Raw genomic sequence first — 20756 nt, forward strand, 5'->3', positions numbered from 1 at the left:
TTTAAAACAAGAAAAAAAAAAAAAAAGGGGGCAGCTGAAAAGTGAAGCTACTTCAGCTATTTGAGTCCTCATTACTGTGCCTGAACCCTAATAATATTCCTCTTCCAAAACCTTCACAATACTGAATTGAGGGTCTAAATGAGTATCTGCATCCTATTGAAAGGGGTTCTGCCAGTAGCAGCATACAGCAGGACTTCACGCAAAGGCTTAATTGCACGGGGAGTTAAGAAGCATTTTATTTAAGAAGAGAAAGGTTTACCTGATCTAAAATCTGTTTATTGCATAGAATCATGGAGGGATCAGGTCTGTAACATCCCAGTTCTGATCAGCAGAAATACTCTAGCTTAAGACTGTTCAACTAAGCTGCAAGGGGCCACACACTGTGTGTGCATGTGTGTCTGCCACACCAGCACAAGCACCTCCTCCCTGCCCCCAATGTACAGCACACCTGTGCACCTCACCCACTCCTGGGCACCCTCAAGTACCCAGCCACCATCTGCCCTGCTGCACTAAATGGGTGAGGGTGCTCTGGGCTGCCAGTTCCTCCAGCACAACAGGCTGCACCACCCTGCCCCAGGAGCAGGAAGTAAAAGCCAGAGGAGGGAGGGGGAGCCTGAAGCCCCCAGTTGATGCTGCAGTCAGAACAGAGGGACTGATGGCTGGATGGGAGCCTGAGGCTGCAAATAATACCCTTGTCAAGGCTCATGGGACGCCAGTTATGGTCCTGCTCTAGCTAAAGACCTTCTGAATGAAACAGGGCCATTAGCAGAGACTGGTAGGGTTTAACTGCCTTGGCACCTGCTGCCCCTGGATTCAAAACAACTTAAATGTGCTGTCTATGGCCACTGCAAAGCCCTTCTATTTTCCCTAGTTTTTGAAAAAGAGAGGAAAACAATGAATGCTTTCCTGATGGAGGCTGCACTTCACTCCTTATGTATCTGCCTATAGCTTCCAGGGAGTTGGGTTGGAGTTAGTGAAATTACAGTTATTTAGGGAGGTGTAATAAATGTTCCCAGACTGTTTCCAAATCGATTCAATGTGGACATGTACTTTTTTTTCCCTGGTGCATAGACCTCAGCCTTTCCAAAACTAAAATATGCTATTTTAAATGCTCTTTTCATGAAAAGCATAGTGCTTGCTGTACATGTACATCTTCCCCCGCTACAAAAGCTTTGCCTAAGAGGTGCAAGACAACCACTGTAGATTAAAGGAATGTCTTGAGAGTCCTAGCTTGAAAAGAACTTAACAGACATTAAACATCTTTGAGGAGGGGGGCTTTAATATAGTCTTAAGGTTGGTAAATACATGGAATTTCTTTCTGAATTACTACCCTTAAAATTCCAACAGAAGAGAATTAATGTTTTCAATTGCACCAACATATATTTTTGTAACAAGATAATAAATAATATTTGAGCCAAGTCTCAAAAAGTTCTCGCAGAGAAACCCTAAAGGCATTTCAAAGGTGTCAAACAACATCATCCGTTTACAAGCATCATTACTTTTCACTTTTTCATTTATCTGAAAAGATGTATGGCAATCATGTTACTAGCTCAGAAAAGGTATGGCTACAGCTAATCTTAACATGCCTAGAAATGTTTGCCCTACACAGATTAAAATCTATATTTATAAAATGAAAGGAAAATTTAACCACAGAAACTGCATTTAGTTTAGAAAAACAAGCATAACTCTGCCACAGTGCTATCCTAAGTTTAGATCTCTGCCTTAGTAAAACATTGTAATTATGAGAAACCAAAATGGATTTCTAAGTGTTTCAAGATGAAACAGCCACAGGGTAATTTGCAAGATACGCAATTATCTTCTCAATTCTGAATTCATACAAATATAATGCTAATACTTACCATGAATAAATACAGATCGCACATCTTTGCTTAATGTACAAGCAAGGAGAATAGGGAGGAGGGGGAGAACGAAAAAAAAAAAAAAAAATCAACATTAAAATCTGGAACCAACACCTTAATGAAACAAATTTACCAAGGGATGTGAGAAATGAATTGTTAGGCATAAAACTTTTTTTTTGAAAAATTTGATTTTTGAGGTCTCATTCACTCATAGAGTTACCTGTTGTTAGACATGTTGAACTAAACAGAAAGCAAGCTGATAAGCCCTTAAAAAGATCTGTTGCAACAGAATCACTGACCACATGATTTTTTTTCAGTTCCTCAGACTGAATTACCCTAGTAAAATAGCAATGGAAAGGAAAAACAGACAAGAACAGACAGTTTCTATCTCCAGGGGGACCCAGTACCAGGAAAGAAATTCAGATGCAGTGAACAGAAAGTTAAAGTTTGACTATAAACAAATATCTCCACCGTGACCCAATTAAACTTGGCTGGAAAGGACAGGCCAGTAAGGAAGCTGTCACTCACAAGAGTCTCCCTCAACAGTACAAGCAAATTAAAATGCTACAACTGCTTTATTAGCAAGAAAGAGTGAAAGCTCAACTTCAGTGGGAAACCTCCGCTCTAACACAAACAAACCAACTTCCAAAAGAGACTGAGACGTTGCATCAAAACCACTGGTCCGAGGCCAGAAAAAACACTGTCCTGGTTTCCTCAAGACCTATCCCCAGACTCTTCATCCACTTCTGTCAGAGTCCAGAAGAAGACTAATACTGACATAGTGTAAACTATGGAAACCAAAAAGCATAAAAAAAGGTTTCTACCATGCTACCACATGCTATATGAAACCAAAGCTAAGATTTGTAACAGTCAAATACAGGTCAAAAAAAAATCAGAGCCAGATCAACTGCAGCCCAACCTGGAGATGTGCAGCTCCTTTACTTGACAGTCTCCTTAAAAAATAATCATTAGTGGCACTTTACCCAACTAAGGAGTTGGGGAGGGGACCAAACAGTGAAATATTCATCCCTACATAAACGCAAACAGACTTACTAAAATGAAACCAAGCACATATTTCAGGAACTATGCAGGCATATTTATGCTTAAAATCTAAAAAAAAGGCATTGTCCCAAATGATAACCTTGCAGGTTTTATAGACTACATCTGTAGTTTACTAACTACTGAAGTTAACTACTCTAATAACTGCACTTGAATATCAGTATACATGAATACAATGTCCAATGATGTTGTTTTAACCAAACACATGTAGCGTGTGCTCAAGTGACATGGGCATAGTCAATTTAAAAACAGACAATTCTAAATTATTTTCTCTCATGCTTCCATCATTTTACAATCAAGATTCTTCCCTAATGAAAATTATGGAAACCTACAATATCATCTCTTTTTAAAAAAAAATAAATGAATCAGATTCTGGAAAGACACCTGGTTTTTCAGTTTTAAAAGGTCAGAGAAGAAACAACACAGGATTATATCCTATCAAAGGTGAAAGAACATGCTAAAACTTTTCAAGCTTTTGAATATAACAATTAAAAACAAACAAAATCCTACAAGAGAACTTAATCCTGGTCAACCTGAAGTGTCAAGGATGAAACAGTCTGCTCCTGATGACACTGATTCTAAGAGCTGCTAGAAGACTAGAACAAGGCCTTAGATCAGCTATTTGCAGGTGACGTTAACAACATTGTAACACGTCTCATATACAGGCTATCAATAAAGGACGATTAAACTTAATATTCTGTCGTTTACAATTGAATAGGGAACATTTTATTTAATGGCATATCGATCCTGTCACATCCAGAGAAACCAGCATTTTACACTTTAAGATAAGTATCAATATTTTCTATCTTGTCATTAACATTTCAGTAGTTCACATTTTCCTTTAGAATTATGTTTTCATTAGTCAGTTTTACACAACTTTCAGTAAGATAATCAAATGGCTTTGTAGTCTTTCTTCTTTAAAGGATCCAAAAAAGCTCACAATTTTACATGGATATAAAAATTACATCAAGAAATCTGGCAGGCTGGACCACAGGTAGGGACAGAAGATACAAAGGTACCTGTTTAACACAGTATATTTTGTGCAGACAGAGAATTTAGCTTAATGCAATTATATGAACTGTGTTTTGTCTAAAGCTCATCTGTACTAGGCAAGTGCAACAGTTTAACTAAATCTGATTAAATCAGAATGAACCCTTGATGTAGACACGTACCAGGATAACCCAAAAAACAACAATCCACAAACACAGGAGGTCACACCCTTTTAGTTAAGTTAAATACCTTATTTTTTAATCTAACCTAAAAACATTCTCTATAATGAACATGACCTGAAGATGCCAAAAGTCAACTTAATCTATGAAAGGTGCCAAGAAGTCTTCAATCACTACAAATAATTCTGATCTCTCAACACTCAGCCAGATCCCCATCTTTATAATGGGGCAATACTACAGACAAGAGTACTGATTACTGAATCATCAATAACACAGACTTTAACACTGCTATGTTCTTTGGAGGTCTTCTACCCAAAAATTGACCCCCATCAACCTTGTGCAGTAGGGAAGAGTCTAGTGGGCTTTTTTCAGTTCCTCAGATTGCTAATTTGCTAGGGTAATTCAATGGAAAGGAAAGAGAGACAAGAACAGACAGTTTCTATCTCCAGGGGGACCATACAAGTAACCCCCACTTAACACTCTTAATTGGTTCCTGAAAAACCAAGTGTTAAGCAAAACTAATGTTAAGTGAAACTGAAAGTATCTGACAACCCAAGATGGTGACTGCAAGTGTTTTTAATGACCCAAGCATTATACGAGGTGACCACGAGCATTATAACAAAACTCACTGAGTGCTAAGTGAAATCAGGCATCAATTTAAAATGAGCATTACAGAGAAATAGTGTTAAGCAAAACAGTGTTAAGCAAAACAGCGTTAAGCAGGGGTTGCCTGTACCAGGAGGAAACCTTCTGCTCACCACACTTGAATTAAGATCTGACTATTAGCAAACATCTCCACCATGACCCAATTAACTTGGCTGGAAAGGACTGGCCAGTAAGAAACTTGTCACTCACAACAGTCTCCCTTGACAACCCAAGCAAATTAAAATGCTACAACTGATTTATTAGCAAGAGAGAGTGAAAGCTCAACTTCAGTGGGAAACCTCCCCTCTAACACAAACAAACCAGCTTCAAAAAGAGACTGAGAAGTTGTATCAAAACCACTGGTCCCATGCCAGAAAAAACCCCCAAAACACTGTGGTCCTGGTTTCTTTAGTACCTACCCCCAGATTCTTCATCCAATACTGCCAGTGACAAAAGAAGACTAATACTGACTACTTCTGCACTGTTTCCATAAAGTGTTAAAATTGAATGGACAGAGTTAATGACTAGGGAAGAATGAAAGCATGCCCACATTGTACCTGTTTTAATTCAATATTATTTGGCCTCTATTTGCATGAACATCAAATTCTTTTTTTTTTTATCCTAACATATGGAGCCGACACATTGCCTAAGAACATGTGCCATCTTTCTACTACTGCAAGAATACCAGTTTGTCAACATACTCCAAGTATATTATTACTGAATGTTTCTAAAATAAATGTGTTCCCACAGAGGACTAATAAATCATAAGAGGATTTTTTAATATGTCGAAAGTAGTCATCAGAATGAATTTCAACATCAATTAACACTATGTTCATATTGAGTCAGCAGCAAGCTGAAACTCCTGAAATAACATTTAAGTGGAAAAAATGCATAAAGAATTTACTTAGGTTTGCTTTTCATTATGAGAAATGAAAATAAAACCATAAAAAACCCACCCAAGATTCATACAATATAAAAGGCTATACAAAAAGTAGAATTAAAATCTTACTTGTATTTTATTTAAATACATACACCATCACACAAGCATAGGACTTTTTTTTCAACTTTAGGGACAAATAAATGCCAAAAATTCATCAACTGTCAAGCAGATGGCTGTCTTCAAAGCAGCATAGGCCTAGCTCTTAAAAATGTTTGCATTCAATTTTCATTGTGGCATGCTGCCAAAAGTTTTCTTGAGGAACATAACTGACAGAAAGGAAATAGAGATTAACAGTTCAACTCACCAAAACCTAAATGGAATTTCATGGGGCAAAGAAAGCACTCCTCTAGAGAAAAGCCATTCTCTCTGCTCCATTTCATAGGCTTGCTACAAACATCAGATGTGTAAGCTTCTCAAAAAAGTTGCTTTTGTAGTAGGATATAGTAGGTAACATACGAAGGAAGAGCTGGTAGCAACCCCAATAATTCACTGAATTCAAGGTGAGAAGTTTAATTACATTAGAACTACTGAACTTGTGCTGAGTATTGATAACGTTGTTGAGAAGCTGCAGTAAATGACACTGGAAATGAGCAAGTCAAAGGTCTTATACAGTAAAAGCTGCACTATCCAGCATCTTACAAGCCAGCTCCACTAACCAGCATTCCGACTTGTAAGATAAAGTGAAACCAGAAGTGCCAACCGTGACACTTCTGGTTTCTCCGAGCCCCCACGGCCTGGGGCAAAACAGCTTGCACTGCCGAGCCCCCGTGGCCCAGAGGCGTAACAGGCTGCACAGGGCCTGTCTCCCTGTCCCGCAGGGCCCGTAGGACAGGTGGCGATGCCGCAGGAGGGGCAGAGGGACACCCCAAGTGTGGTGGGAGAAGCAGCGGCCAGGGCTGCTCAATTAACCAGCATATTTTGTTATCCGGCATCCCCCATTCCCGGGGGATGTCGGATAACAGAGCTTTTACTGTATCAGGTTCCACCACAGTTTAATGATGCATAAATTATAAATTTGAAAATGTTGCAATTAAGTTGCTTATTGGTATATTTCATAGATTTCATAGACATTAGGGTTGGAAGGGACCTCAGAAGATTACTGAATCCAGCCCCCTGCCTCAGGGGCAGGAAGTCAGCTGGGGTCATAGGATCCCAGCAAGATAAGCATCCAAATTTCTCTTGAAGCCATTCAAATATTGTCACAGGCTTGGGTATTCTGCCTTACCTGGAGTCTGAAGCCCCTAGTGGCCAGACTGGCCCGCCTGTATTCCCCATCTCCAATCTCACGCTTGCCATGACTTGATGTCACATATATAAAAAGAGGAGGATGCCCATAGAGGTCGGGGTGGCCTAATCCTTGATGCCTTTTTCTTCTCTGCTCACACTATGAGAGTCTTAGTCATCTTAGGGGCTAGAGTCATAACCTCCAGTAACACCCATGCCTTGCAGATGACTTACTTGGCTCCTTGTAGGGGATCTCTTGGTCCAAAACAGACTCTGGCCCTGCATGCCCCAAACCCCGGTCTGGGCTTCAGCCTTCTTGACCTCTGCCTTTATCTGGCTGAGATCCCTCAGTATAGGTCCCCTGCTGAAGGCTCTGGGTTGTTGGGCCCCAGCCCCACATCTCTGACCAAAGCTGCTCTTGCAAGCATGCACCCCTGGCATCCTGTTCCACGGCCTCTAGACATCCCCTACAGCTACAACCTGGTCCTCAGGTCACAAACTTAAATAAAGGAAAGAAAACCAACACCCAAAGGATTAACCATCTGATTCTAAATCAAACTCAACCCCCCTCAGGGCCACCTTCATAAGGAATAGCATCAGATCCCCCAGCCCCAGGGTACCTACCTCCTTTTTTCTTGGCAGCCAGCTCAGCCTCCCAACTCCTTCCCATGCAGCCTGAAGGCCTGAACTGCCCACTCCAGCTCAGAGTGTAGAAGATATTGGGGAAGAGATGACTGAGCGGGGACTTGGTGGCCATCTATAAGGATTCAAGGAGTGAATACCAGGAGCTGAGAGAAAAAACTGTTCACTAGGGTGTCCCAGGGGAGGCCAAGGAGCAAAGGCCATAAACTGTTAGAGGTTGGTTTCACGTTGGATGCAAGGAAGAACCTTCTTTACAGTAAGGGTGACCACAATATGGAATAGACTTTCCAAGAAGGTGGTGCAATCCCTAATCTTGGAAATCTTCAAGAGGAGACCAAACAGACACTTTTCTGGGATCATTTGATCTCAGCAGTATTCCTGCCCAGACCACGGGGGTTGGACTCAATCTTCTGAGGTCCCTTTCAGCCCTTAATTTCTATGATTCTTACACACAAGCCCTGCCTCATCTGATCGACCCATTGCTGCCCCCAGAGATGATCCCAGCAGTTCCTACTCAACCTAATGAGCTGCTGAGCTGTTCTTACCCTGCAGCCTTTCCAAGGTCCTTAGCAGGCTCCAACCTCAAGGCTAGAGTTTTTGTTGGGACTAGCTGTTGCAACAGCCAGCCCCCACAGGCTACAAAAGTCCTGCTCTCCCTCTAATTACCATTAACAGGGTTGGGGTACCTTGTAACCTAGATCATGATTAACAGAGTAGAATTGGTTTAAAATCTGACATTCCTTTTTACTATACTTGATGTCGATGGCATGAAACAGGGCAAGTATTTTACACATTTTCATAAATACAGACAAGTTTCTTAAAAGGTCATACTCGGGTCTTGTATTTCTTATATATGGAGCTAAATAAATAAAAGTAATTGTCAACCACAAATGTTATACCTCACACTTGTTAACAAGCTGACAGGCTAAAAGTTCTGAAGCATATGACAAATTAGTTAAAAATGAATCTGTGGGAGGCTACTTATTAACAGACAAAAAGCCACACTTACTAATCAGCAGGGATCTGGGTTTTCCACTTGCCACAAAAAAACACAGTAAACCTTGGATTTTCTCATTTTAAAGGAGAAAAATGTGGCAAACAGTGGTTTTCCCCTTGCAGACTGGCAGAGTTCCAGCCTGCAAAGGGCTCAAGAGAGCAGGAGAAGGGAGGTCAGGCAGGGGACCCCACATGCATGTTTGTATGTACACGGCCACCAGGCAGCCTGGAAAGCAGCCCACCACAGGTAAGTCTGTCAGCAGGGGCTGTGGATTGAGGCCACCATAGTGAGGATGAGAGGGAAGGAACTGGGCTGGAGGCACTGCCCAATTGGGGCAGCGCATGGCGCTTGGCGCCTGGAGCCAGAACGTCTGGTCACAGAGCCCAGACAGCTCGCCCATGGGGCAAGGGGGAGGGGCAGCTCCCTGCCACTATGCACACTCCCGGGGGGCATAGGAGACACCTGCCCCCCAGATTTGAGTGCAAGACAGAGGCAGGCTGTGGTCTTGGGCTTCCTGCCCTGCTGTCCTCCTCCTAGGGACTCTGCAGGCCAGTGGAAGGGACCCAGCATGACAGGGCAGCATGGGGTGAGGAAGCTCAATGCTGCTGCCACAAGCCCTGCATACCATGGCAAGGTGTCCCTTCCCACCCAGCAGTGTGGAGCTCCCAGCGGTAGCACCAAGCCTCCCTGCCTGGCCCTGCTGTGCCAAGTCCTGCCTGCTGGGCTGCAGAAGCCCTGGGAGAAGGGCCCCAAGCCCACAGCAGACAGCCTACACATGCCTCCCACACAGGCTCTGCTCCAGCTGTGCCACTCACTAGGGAAGGGAAGCTGGGCTCTATGCTCTGCTCCACCGCAGCAGCTGCTGCTTCCCACGGGCAGCAGCTGGGGCTCTGGCACTGCTGAGGGGGACAGGGGGCTGCAAACCTGGGTCCCTGACCCTGTAGCCCTGGCTGCTGGGAGCCCCCTCCAGCAGGGCTGGGGAGGTGCAGACTGAGGGGCACCAGCAGGACTGGGGGGCTGTGGCAGGGCACCAGCATATCAGGGCTGCTCAGCACCACAAAGCAGTGAGGAGGGAGACAGCCGCAGCTGGACTCATGTTCTGGTGGGCAAAGGAGCAGGGGAGCTCTGATTTTCCATGATAAAAAACCCAAAAATCAAAACACATACATTTATAAGTATTTAGAATTTATTTTATTATAGTGATCGAGGCACTGGCTGGCGACTGATACACACACACATATATATCTATCTATATAATATATAATATATATGTGTGTGTATCAGTTGAACACAATATTTTATTCATTTATATTTACAATTTTAAAGCAATTTGGAATTACACACACACACACACACACACACACACACACACACACACACACACACAGTGGCACTTCATTTTAATCATGGAAAAACATGGATTTTGGTGTTTTTAAATCAGAGAATTTGCTCTTTTTAAAACAGAGACAACCAGGATCCTTGCTAATCAGACTTATGTTTACGCTCTGCATCCTTTCAGATAGTCCACAACCAACCCGTCTGGAAACAGAATTCTGTAGCTTTTGGATAAGCAGACCAGCTATCAAAAAAAACTTTTGTTAAAAAAAAATATTGAATCAGAGGCAGTACATACTGACCGATGTTATTGCAATAACAATAGCATTTTCAAATTCAACTTGCTAAACTAAAAACAAGTTTGGGTCTAAATAGCAAAACATTTTCCAAGATCAAAGCCAAAAGTTATTAAAAATTACTTATGAAGCCATCCAAAACAGGAGCTACTGCAGCCAAAATTTGCACAATATCAGCACCATTAAAACAAATAAGCAGAGTACTTTTCTACTGAGCAAAATTTCAATTTTTCAGTTCACAACACAAAACCACTACTTTATACACATGTAATCCAACCCAACAGGACCAGAGAGGGTAAATATTGCCTCAAAATGTTTTCTGAGCACCAAGAACTGCTCTGCTACATTTTTAAACTATAGACTGCCATTGCTGGATTGAGAAGAGATAGAGAGAGAAAGAACTAAACCAGAGATTATCAATTCCTGCGCCATGGCCCAGTGGGTGGGAGTATCCTTACTTGTCTGCTGGCTGGAAATTCCAGCCACGGGCAGCTGTGACTGCTGGGCCATGGCTTGCTGGGCTGCGGCATAAAAAGTTTGAGAACTCCTGAACTAAGCCAATTGCTTCCATAATTTCTGCTGCAGTTATGCTGCTGGTCACTCTGCACCTTACAGTTCTGCCTGACTTTTCAATATTCCCAGCTTCTCCTGCAGAGGAGAAGCAAAAATAATAGCTACAGAACTAGTCAGTCTCCAAGGTGTCACCTGCCCTGCCTTCTGCAGACCTATAGAAAGCAAAGCACCCAGACTTTCAACTCCAGATGTCTGCAGCAACCTTTCTACCAGTGGCTAGGCACTGGCACCTCAAAAGCATTCAGCTCCTACTTTAAACCTACTGATAAAAGACATGGGAAAGTGGACAGCAATGAGGACTGCTTTCTGCAACCCTGACAGAGCTGCAGAAGCACATGGACTGATGCTGAGCCCACAAGTGTCTCGGTACCATTCACAGACTGAGTCAGCAGGGTGTGTGCAGGGTGTGTGCATGACCTTGCACAAGTCCCAGCAGTTCAGCTGTTTGCTTCGCAAGGCAAAATGAACTCTCACCTCTTTTCTTATTAAGTAGTACTGGAACACATACTTAGTGAAAGAAACCAGATCACATTGCAGGTGTCTTACTGAAACAGGCTGCATGAATTTTTCTCCATGCCTTTGTTCTCTCTCTCACGCTCAAAAGGAGAATTGTAAAAATGTTAAATAGGTAATTCCAAGAGAAGCGGCATCACAGGAATCCCTATAGCAAAGATAATCAAAGCAGCATCCCACCCTGATACCTGCACTGGCATACCAATTTTAGGCTGAATCTCTTACCATCTTAATTCTAGAGTACAGCTGCTCCTGTACATTATAAAACAGAGTGTTTTATCTGAAAGGTTTTCCAGTAGAGCAAGACACTTATTAGAACTCATGGGTTTCCATCTCTAATATTACAAGCGGCTGATTTTGAGCTAGGTCACTCACGCTGCCGATGGACCCAAGCTACAAACAGTAAATACTTCTGAACTCACAAAAACACTTATAGAAGGTGTACATTAAAGTTGGTAGAGTGAAAAAGATAAAGGCAACATAGACCCAATTTTCAGCTCCTGAGCATCGGCTACTCCTACCACTGACTTCATTTAGTTTGGTATGTTCATATAGCCCATTAAAAGAAAATTATGTGCAAAGCATCAACATTAATTTATAAAATAAATAAATAAATAATAAATAAATGACAGCACTCTGCTTTTACTACAGAGTTAATAATCAGGGTGTCTCATCTTGTTTTGCTGAAGACCAATACAGTATTTTAGTCCCATTACTACATTATATACTGAGCTACAGAAAACCATTCTGAGTCTCAAACAGGGCACTTCACTTTTAAGATAAAGCAACTTAAGCAAGAGAAAGCTGGGCACTTTAGAGACGAATCCTTCCCTATGCTCTGTCTGACTTCAGACCAACACTACGACCTCTCTTGATCACTAGAGTTAATTATTTCCATCTACAAGGATCTTGTGTGAAGCTCCATTTAAATTCTGTGAGCATTAGATTGTAAAACATTAAATTACTGGAAAAGATACAAAGGAAGGCATTAGATCAGCTTGAGAAATGGAGAAAAATCTTACAGATTAGTCTTTACCTCAGAAAAGATTCTGAGGAAACCTGATCACTGTACAAAAGAAGATGGATTTTTGTAAGTACGCCTGTCAAAAAGATCTAAAGTTTGGGAGACTGCTTAAACATTTACAGTCAATTTCACTTCTTGTTTGCATGAAAAAAAATGTATTCACAGGAGTGTTGGACAGTACTTCAGAATTTTGTTAGTTTTATTTGAACTATAGACAAACCCAGTCAGTTCATTGAGAAGGAAAAAAAATAAACCCCATTCTTCACAGTTCTCTCTCTGCCTGCTTTTCTCTTACCACCCTTCATGCAATACGTTTCACAAGTGATGTACAAAAACTGGGGCTCCAAGAGAGGGGTGAAAAGGGGTGGATCTGAGGAAATATTACTGTTGTCTAAAACTCACTTTGGGGAAAATAAGGAAAATACTGAAACACTGAATTATTCTCATTTTACAAGCTGCAAGTAGAAAGCAACCCAGGCACTGTTTAATATCCCAGAACAGATTCTGCTCATCTCTACTTAGGCTGGCTCCCTTAATATAGTCCACAAAAAAAAAAAGAAAGGCAATAGGCAAGTATGGATTTTCTTGCAAGTACAAGTAGTTTTATTTGGCAGGAATAAAGGGAGAAATTCTGTCTTTTTTATTTCCTGTACCCACTAATGCAACACTATGTTTATGCAGTGTGGCTCAATTTCACTTGGTTACATAAAACTAGGAGCAAAAGAAAAATAACTGAAGCTGCATGCGTGACTTCAGGACACAGAAAGATATTTTATCAGGTCACTTTAAAAAAAACTGTATTCTTCATCTTTGGGGCCAGGAATGAGTGAGTTTGACTTAATTAAGGCTTAAGTTCTCCATGCACAGTTTCTACTCAGACTTCCTTACCAGCACTTGCATACAACTTTGTTAAAACCCTGCCCAGATCATTTTACAAGACAAAATGCTGTGTGTTATTAACGGGACACCACAGCTCCATGGTTAAGGCAGCAACTGGGCTATTATGAATCCCCCTCCTCCAGACCAATAGTTTACTGACAAGTTTAGCTACCTTGCTTCAACATTTTGTAAAAGTTGAAGCTAAAGAACAGAAATAATTGATTCTTCTAAAACACTGGAAAGAGATGCTTCAATAACAAAATAGACAAAACTCTCACATGTGCTGAACTCAGTGGTGGCTGCCAGGGGTATTGCCCAGGCAAGGTAAATTATAGAATCAGTGCCCGAGGAAGAAGATATCGTACATCTAATCTGGATTGAAAGAAAGAGAGCTCAATTTATTTAAAAGATGTTTTAAACTACTTCCCAAAGCAAGAAGTGTATAAAGGTTAAGAGCCTTCACTATCCATAGGAAAAAAAATTAGTAAGCATCTTCTACACTCCTGTTGACATCCCACTGCTTCTCTGCTGTGATAAACTACAATACCCTTTCATCTGTGATCAGCCTGGGTATCAGACAGCAACAACTGCGCTTAATTGCTTGCTGCATATTTCACTTGCTTTCCACCAGACTCCCAATCCAGACTTTTATCTCATTTTAAACCAGAACTCTATAAAGCTTAGAACAGAAACCGCCGTGAATGTCTCTCTATATAGCACTGATTGTCCTAAAACCTAAGAGAGGCTTTTGTGTTGACAAATTTGATTCCTAGATTTGATCATCAGAGCCACATCCACACGAGTGTGAAGGTGTCATTCCCTGAGGACAACTAGCAGCTGGACACCTTGGACTGCCGCTAGCTGTCCCAGGGGAACACCTGTGCCAAGCACTCTCTGGTGCACAGCAGGTTACTCTGGGTGGGATAGGGGAGGCTGGTGGGATACTGGGATGGTCCCACCAGCCTTACCTGAGGATCTGGGGGCCTCCTGGGGCTGCAACAGTGGTGATCCTGCTGCTCAGAGCCTGGCTGGCAGTCGGAGCGTGACTCCAGCTGGCCAGGCTCCAGTTTTGAGCAGTGTGTGCTGGCCTTGTGCACATCGCTCTGCTTTTCTTTTTGCACAGATTTTTCTGACCCCTGGATATCCCACAAGGTTCTCATTAACAAGCTAAGGAAAGCACAGAGGCAGAGAAGGATCTTGGAATCACTATTGATTCCAAGATGAACATGAGCTGCCAATGTGGGGACGTGGTCAGGAAGGCTAACCACACCTTGTCATGCATCCACAGATGCATCACGAGCAGGTCCAAGGAGGTGATCCTCCCCCTCTACGCAACATTGGCCAGGCCCCAGCTGGAGTACTGCGTTCAGTTCTGGGTGCCGCACTTCAGGAGGGAAGTGGCCAGCATTGAGAGGGTCCAAAGGAGGGCCACTCATATGATCAAGGGACAGCAGGGCAGGCCCTATGAGGAGAGGCTACAGGACCTGAACCTGTTCAGCCACCACAAAAGAAGGCTGAGAGGGGATCTGGCGGCCGTCTATAAACTTGCCAAGGGGGACCAGCAGGCAATGGGAGAGACCCTGTTCCCCCCAGCACTACCGGAAGTAACAAGGAACAACAGCCATAAGTTGACTGAGAGTAGATTCAGGCTAGATATCAGGAGGCACTACTTCACAGTCAGGGTGGCTAGGAGCTGGAACCAACTTCCAAGGGAAGTGGTGCTTGTCCCTACCCTGGGGGTCTTCAAAAGGAGGCTAGACAGCCACCTAGCTGGGGTCATTTGACCCCAGCATCGTTTCCTGCCCATGGAAGGGGGGTCAGACTAGATGATCTGGTTAGGTCCCTTTCGACCCTACCAATTATGAAACACAGACTAGACCAGGAGTGCTCAACCACCCAGCCAGCGGGCCCAGACAAGCCATGGCCCCACATCATCTAGTACACAGGGTTCCCGACAGGTCTGTGAATTTGGCTACCCCTCTCCCATCACTACATTTCCAGACCTGCAGGGGAGCCTTGGGCCCCCGCACACAGGATGGAGTAGCTGATCCCAGTGCATGGGGTCAGGCAAGGGAAAGCATCAGGGCCCAGGGCCCAATCCTGGCAAGCTGAAGGCTGGGAAGGGTGGTGCTAGCCCTAGGACCCAATCTTGGTGTAAGGGGCTGGAATGGGGAAAGCACAGGTTCCCCAGGCCCTGCTCCCACTGCACTGGGGTCAGAAGGGGTAGTGCCAGGTCCCTGGGGAGCAATTCCTTTGGAAGGGGGATGGTACCAGGCCCCCCCGGGGCCCAGTCCTAACAGGAAGGGGCAGCACTAGGCCCCTGGGACTAAATCCCCAAGCATTAGCACCAGAGAGGGCAATGCCAGGCCCCTAGACACCAATCCCATGGTGAGATGGGAAAGGGTGGTACCAGATTCCAACCCCTGAAGGGAAGTGGTTGCAAGCCATCAGGGTCCAATCCTAGAATTCAGGGACAATGCCAAGGCCCCAGAACATAATCTTGGCACACAGGGCTGGATCCAGCCTAGAGACAGGCCCCACTTATCTGGCTCATAGTGCTAAATTGGTGAGCATTCCTGAACTAGATGAAAGTACTGTTATGCGGATACATAATAGGTTGGATCAGCACACTCAGTAAGTATTCATCAATGGCTCAAGGTCAAGTTGGGAAAAGGTATCAAACACAGCTCCACAGGGGTCTGTCCTGCATTTTAATAACTTCAGTAGAGATTTGGATGGGACTGAGTATGCACTTTTCAAATTGATAGATGACACCAAAGTTGGGTGAAGACATGATAGAGAATAGGACTACGATCCAAACTGAGCTAGATAGACTGGGCAGGGGAAGAGTGGTTGGCAGTCAATCAGATGATACTGAACAAGTGCAAAGTCTGCACTACAGCCAGAGTAAATCGGGTGCCTAAATATGAACTGGTGAGTAACTAGCTAGGTTACAGTAGTGCAGAGAAGGACTGGGGATTACAGTAAACCATAGCCTTCATATGACTGAACAATGTTCCCTTGTTGCAAAAAAAGCCAACAGCATACCAAATTGTATTAACAGAAGTGTCACTTAAACAACACACCAAGAGAAGTGATTCTTCCCCCTTTTGGCAAGGACTCGCACAGACTACTGTATCCAGTCTTGGGTCCTGCACTTCAAGAAGTATGTGGACAGTTTGGAAGGAGTCTAGTGCAGGGCAACAAGTGATTAGGGGCCTGGGAAACATGACTTAACAAATAAAAGCTGAAAAACCCTCGGGTTTAGTCTGGAGTAGAGAAGTTTAAGCAGGGATTTAGTAACAGTCTTTAAATACATGAGGGACAATTAGAGAGAGAATAGAAATGGGGTTGCTTAGAGGCTGAAGGGGAAAGGTCAGGACTAGGAACACTGGCCTTCAGCTGCAGCAGAGGAAATTTAGGAACAACTTTCTGTCTATGAAGGTGGTAAAGCACTGGAAGAGGTTACCTAAAGAAGCTGTGAAATCTCCATCCCTGGAAATTGTCAAGAGCAGGTTGGACAGACACTTGGCTAGGATGGTTTGGTCAGGGATGATCCTACCTAAGCATCAATGTTTCTCAACCCATAGGTTGCAGGAAAAGGTAAAGAACAAAATGGATTTAAAACCTAAAAATGGCTCCTCCTTTAAAAAGGAGAAAAAAAAAAAATGTGGGAAACTGGCTTTTCCCTTACAAGCTGTCAGAGTTCCAGTCTGCAAGAGGCTGCCTGGGGCCCCTCTTGCCCCACATACAACCCCTTCCCCCCAATCCCACACAGAGGAGCTGAGGCCTGAGGGCAGAGGGCAGCAGGCCAGGAGTGAGGCACTGGGTCAGGGCTAAGCAATGTTTACAAATGGGTTGTGGTACAAAAAAGGTTGAGAACGAGAGGACTAGATGACCTTGTCAGGACCCTTCTAGTCATACTTTCCTGTAATCCTATTATGTGAATACAGGAGGGAGAAGCGATTATGCATATAAAAAGTTTTTATTAAGTTTACTCCGTAACCACTTCTACATTAGGAAAATGCTAAAACAAGAAATTCTCTTGCAGAGTCATTTCATGCCAACAAGTTTAACTTGACATTGTATTTAACAGCATCTTTATCAGAAGTATAGCTTTAAGATAAATAGTTGAGAGTTAAAAGCATGCTTCCTGGGGAGATCTGGTACCAGACAAGAGGAAAGAGACAAATGAAACTTCCACTGAAGGCTGGGTAGACAAAGAGGGGCAGCTGTCAAAAGAGTGCATTACCCAGCCCCAGCCCCACACCCTCCCTTCTCAGTCAGTTCCAGACTCTCAAAAGGCACTGACCCTCAGCAAAAAAGGGGGGGGAGGAAAACAGCCACTTCCCCCCCTCATCCCAATGGTCTTTCTGACAGGGATCTTTGGGCAAGAGGTAGATCTACCTAGTGGACTGATTCTGTTCCACCTAACTATTCTTGCATCTGTCTAGTATGGTAAAGAAATGGGAAGGTACAAACTTACAGCATCAAGAGAACCAGAGCAGAAGAAAAAGCCACCAGAGATTTATGCAACAGGAAGACAGCAGCAAAGATAACTGTAATCTGAACAACTTCATTGGAAGACTAGTTAAGAGGTCAAGGTGGCAGGCCACATCAAAACTTAAGCACAGGTGGCCAACATGCAACATGGATGCCAGAAGTGGCATGGGCAGACTGTGTGGTGTGCAGCAGATTCGAAGAGGAAGATAGGCAGCACAATGGCAGACAGGGCAGACAGCAGAAAGCAGAGGACCATATCAAGCAAGAAGCATGAAGCAGAAAGCTGAACAGATCAGGTAAGGGCAGAAAGGGATCAGAGGGGTTCTTGGGGAAAGTGCGGGATGGATTTGTGACACTGCTGCCAATAAGGTTGGCTCCCAAGTCAGAGCACAAACCAGCTCATACAGTGAGAAAGGAAAAGAAAAGAATTTGTGGCACAGAGATACAGGAGACAATAGTAATTGGTAAAGCACTAGGACCAAGAGGAAGGATAGTGTCATTAGTACTACTACCTGAAAAAAAGACTACAATGAGACATTTGGCAGGGAAAGAAGTTTATTTTGCCTACCCACTTCTCCCCAGGCCCCTAGATCAGTGATCCTGACTGATACCATCACATGTAGCATGTTTGAAAACTAGGAAAAGTGTGTTCAAGTAGCTATCTAGAGAGCAAAAGGAAGACAAAAGCAGTGTTTCAGAGAAGACTTGTAAAGAAGAAACAACTGAGCAGATCAAGAGGCAGTGCAAAGAAATAGTAAACACATGAAAGCACATTTGTGCAAGAGCAGAGTCTGGCAGCATAATTAGCTTTGAATTGACAAGTGAAAATTGCTTCATAGCAGAGCTTATAAAAGGACCAATATCACAAACTAATTAAATGAATATGATCTAATCAACATCCAACTTTATTACAGGAACAAGAGAACAATGTTAAGATTTCTTCAAATGAACCTTAAAATTTTATTTTCATTTATTTATGGTGTACATAAAACAAGATAAAAGAGAATATCTTTAAGGTCACTAACTTTCTATCACTGAGAGTCCCCATTCATTTAAGTCAAATGTTACCAAACCAAACTAGTCCTAAGTCAATATCACATTAAGTCAGGGGTCAGCAGCCTTTTCCCAGTAGAGGGAAATCTTAGCCAACTAAGCAGTAGCTGCCTGGGAGTCTCTGCCAGCATATACTTTCAAACCAACTCTATGCACCTCAGTTCCCCATCTATTGATGCGGCATCTGTGGCACTTCTTGAACATTTATGAACTTAATTTTAGGGCACTTGTATGAGGTGAAAAGCACCACAGATGCCGTAAGAATGGGCACCATAGAAAAGCCCAAGATGAAATTCAGAATTCTGTCTTCAAAACAAAGGTTTGAATAGCTTTTAAGTGTGGCCTGGAAGTACATATTGAACAGTAAGGAAAAAAAATGCAACTCATTAAGTAAGCACTGATCGTTACATGCAATGAATTAGGGACATTGCTTATAAGAGTATAGCCTACATACACAACAAACAGAGTCTGCATCATGATGTATATGCTTGAAGAAGTTAGGTTTAGGTTAGACAGGTAACTTATTTCCACACTTCCTAACATTGGACTGCCCCATTTCCAAATATAAGAATGCCCTTTAACAGCTCATGTGTAAGGGAAGTTTCAGGAGATGATCCTGCACTTTTGAAGAAAAAAAAACATACCATTTATATCAAGCTTAGTTTTGTCAATAGGAAAGACTCAATAGAAAGTAACCACAATCATAAATTTCCTCTTTTCCCACACTGGTATGTAAAAGGCTATGCAAGCAAGCAAAAGACAACCAAGTACGGAGGGAAACTAGAACTCATCTGTAGGTGCTTGCATGTCTTCTTCTAGAAGAAAACATGCTAAGGGGCAGGATGCACAAATCTCGCTTTACTCTTACAACACTAAATAAAAGGTGACTGAAGCCGAAGTTTGGGAAGACCTACATGCTTCGCACAGAGAAACTGTATCTTCAGATTCAGCTCAAGCTCTCGCCTTCACCATGTCCTCATCGGGTCTCTCTGGCACGCTCACAGCCCTCCCCAACAGCAATGAACATGCCTGAAGAAAAACAGGAGGGCAAGTTAAAGGATTACCCAAGCGGCATGACAGCCACCCCCAAGGGAACACGAACAAATTAAAAGTGTGTGTGTTGGGGGCGGGGGGTGGAAACGATAGGGGGAACACAACTACAAAATGTAGGGGAGGGAGAAAGCCCCTCTTCAGGTTGGGACAGCAGCACAAAAGCTTCAGCCATGACTTCAGCCAAGTGGCCCAAAGCTGAGACCAGTCAAGGCTCAAGTGACTTCACTGGAAGAAACAAAACATTGAGAGATACGCATACACATTGAGAGATACACAAGCTCTCCTGAGATTAGATACATATACGCCAAGGGTGGGCAAGTATTTTGAGTGGAGGGCCACTTACTACATTTTGGTAAGCCATCGAGGGTTTTGTGACAGGCCTCCACGGGGAGATAAATATAAGTTTTCCAAATTTTTTTTAGGTGCCCCAAGGGCCAGCTAGAATGGCCTGGATGGCCGCATCTGGCCTGCATTTTGCGTGTGTCTACATGCATTCTATTATAAAAGCCTTCATCTGCCTGTCCATAACGCTTTATTTGCGCTCCGATTAGCTGACCGAAAACGGCAATCGTAGTGCAAATACAGCATTGGGACAGGAGGTGGTGGTGCAGTGGAGCGCTGCCATGATCATGGGGACACTGGGGATGAAGAGAGGGGTCAGCCTGGGGCTCTGGCTGGCTGAGCTCTGCATGACACACACACAGGCAGAGACAGATGTTGATTAGTTATAATTATTATTAACATAAGTTATAAATATGGATGTTTAGTGTAATTATTACATTAATATTTATTTATTAACAGTTACTAATGATGCAAGTTTTATAATAATAGCAAAAATAATTATAAATTATTATCATAGGCCAGCTGGCCTCCCCCCTCCCTGCTCCCCGGAGGAGGCAGCAACAGAGCCAACAGAAGGGCGGGGGGGGGGGAGCAGGCAGGTAAAGGCCCACGCTGGCCTCGCCACCCCCTGCCCTACTCCCTGCAGGAAG

General features: G+C 43.3%; 1 protein-coding gene across 3 annotated transcripts in view; it reads right to left on the bottom strand.

The window, feature by feature from the left end:
* Nucleotides 1-20756, bottom strand: part of LCLAT1 (lysocardiolipin acyltransferase 1) — a 324248-nt gene that overhangs the window by 301919 nt on the left and 1573 nt on the right. For 2 of the 3 annotated variants that reach the window (XM_019527033.1, XM_019527032.1), the window contains exon 2: nucleotides 19626-19740. The exons of the other annotated variant lie outside the window; for it this stretch is intronic. The gene's annotated coding sequence lies outside the window, so the exon portion shown is untranslated. The remainder of the gene's footprint in view (nucleotides 1-19625; nucleotides 19741-20756) is intronic. 3 annotated transcript variants of the gene reach the window in all.

This window comes from Gavialis gangeticus, unplaced genomic scaffold (genome assembly GCF_001723915.1).
Source record: "Gavialis gangeticus isolate Ggan-Ray unplaced genomic scaffold, GavGan_comp1, whole genome shotgun sequence".
Lineage (NCBI taxonomy): Eukaryota > Metazoa > Chordata > Crocodylia > Gavialidae > Gavialis > Gavialis gangeticus.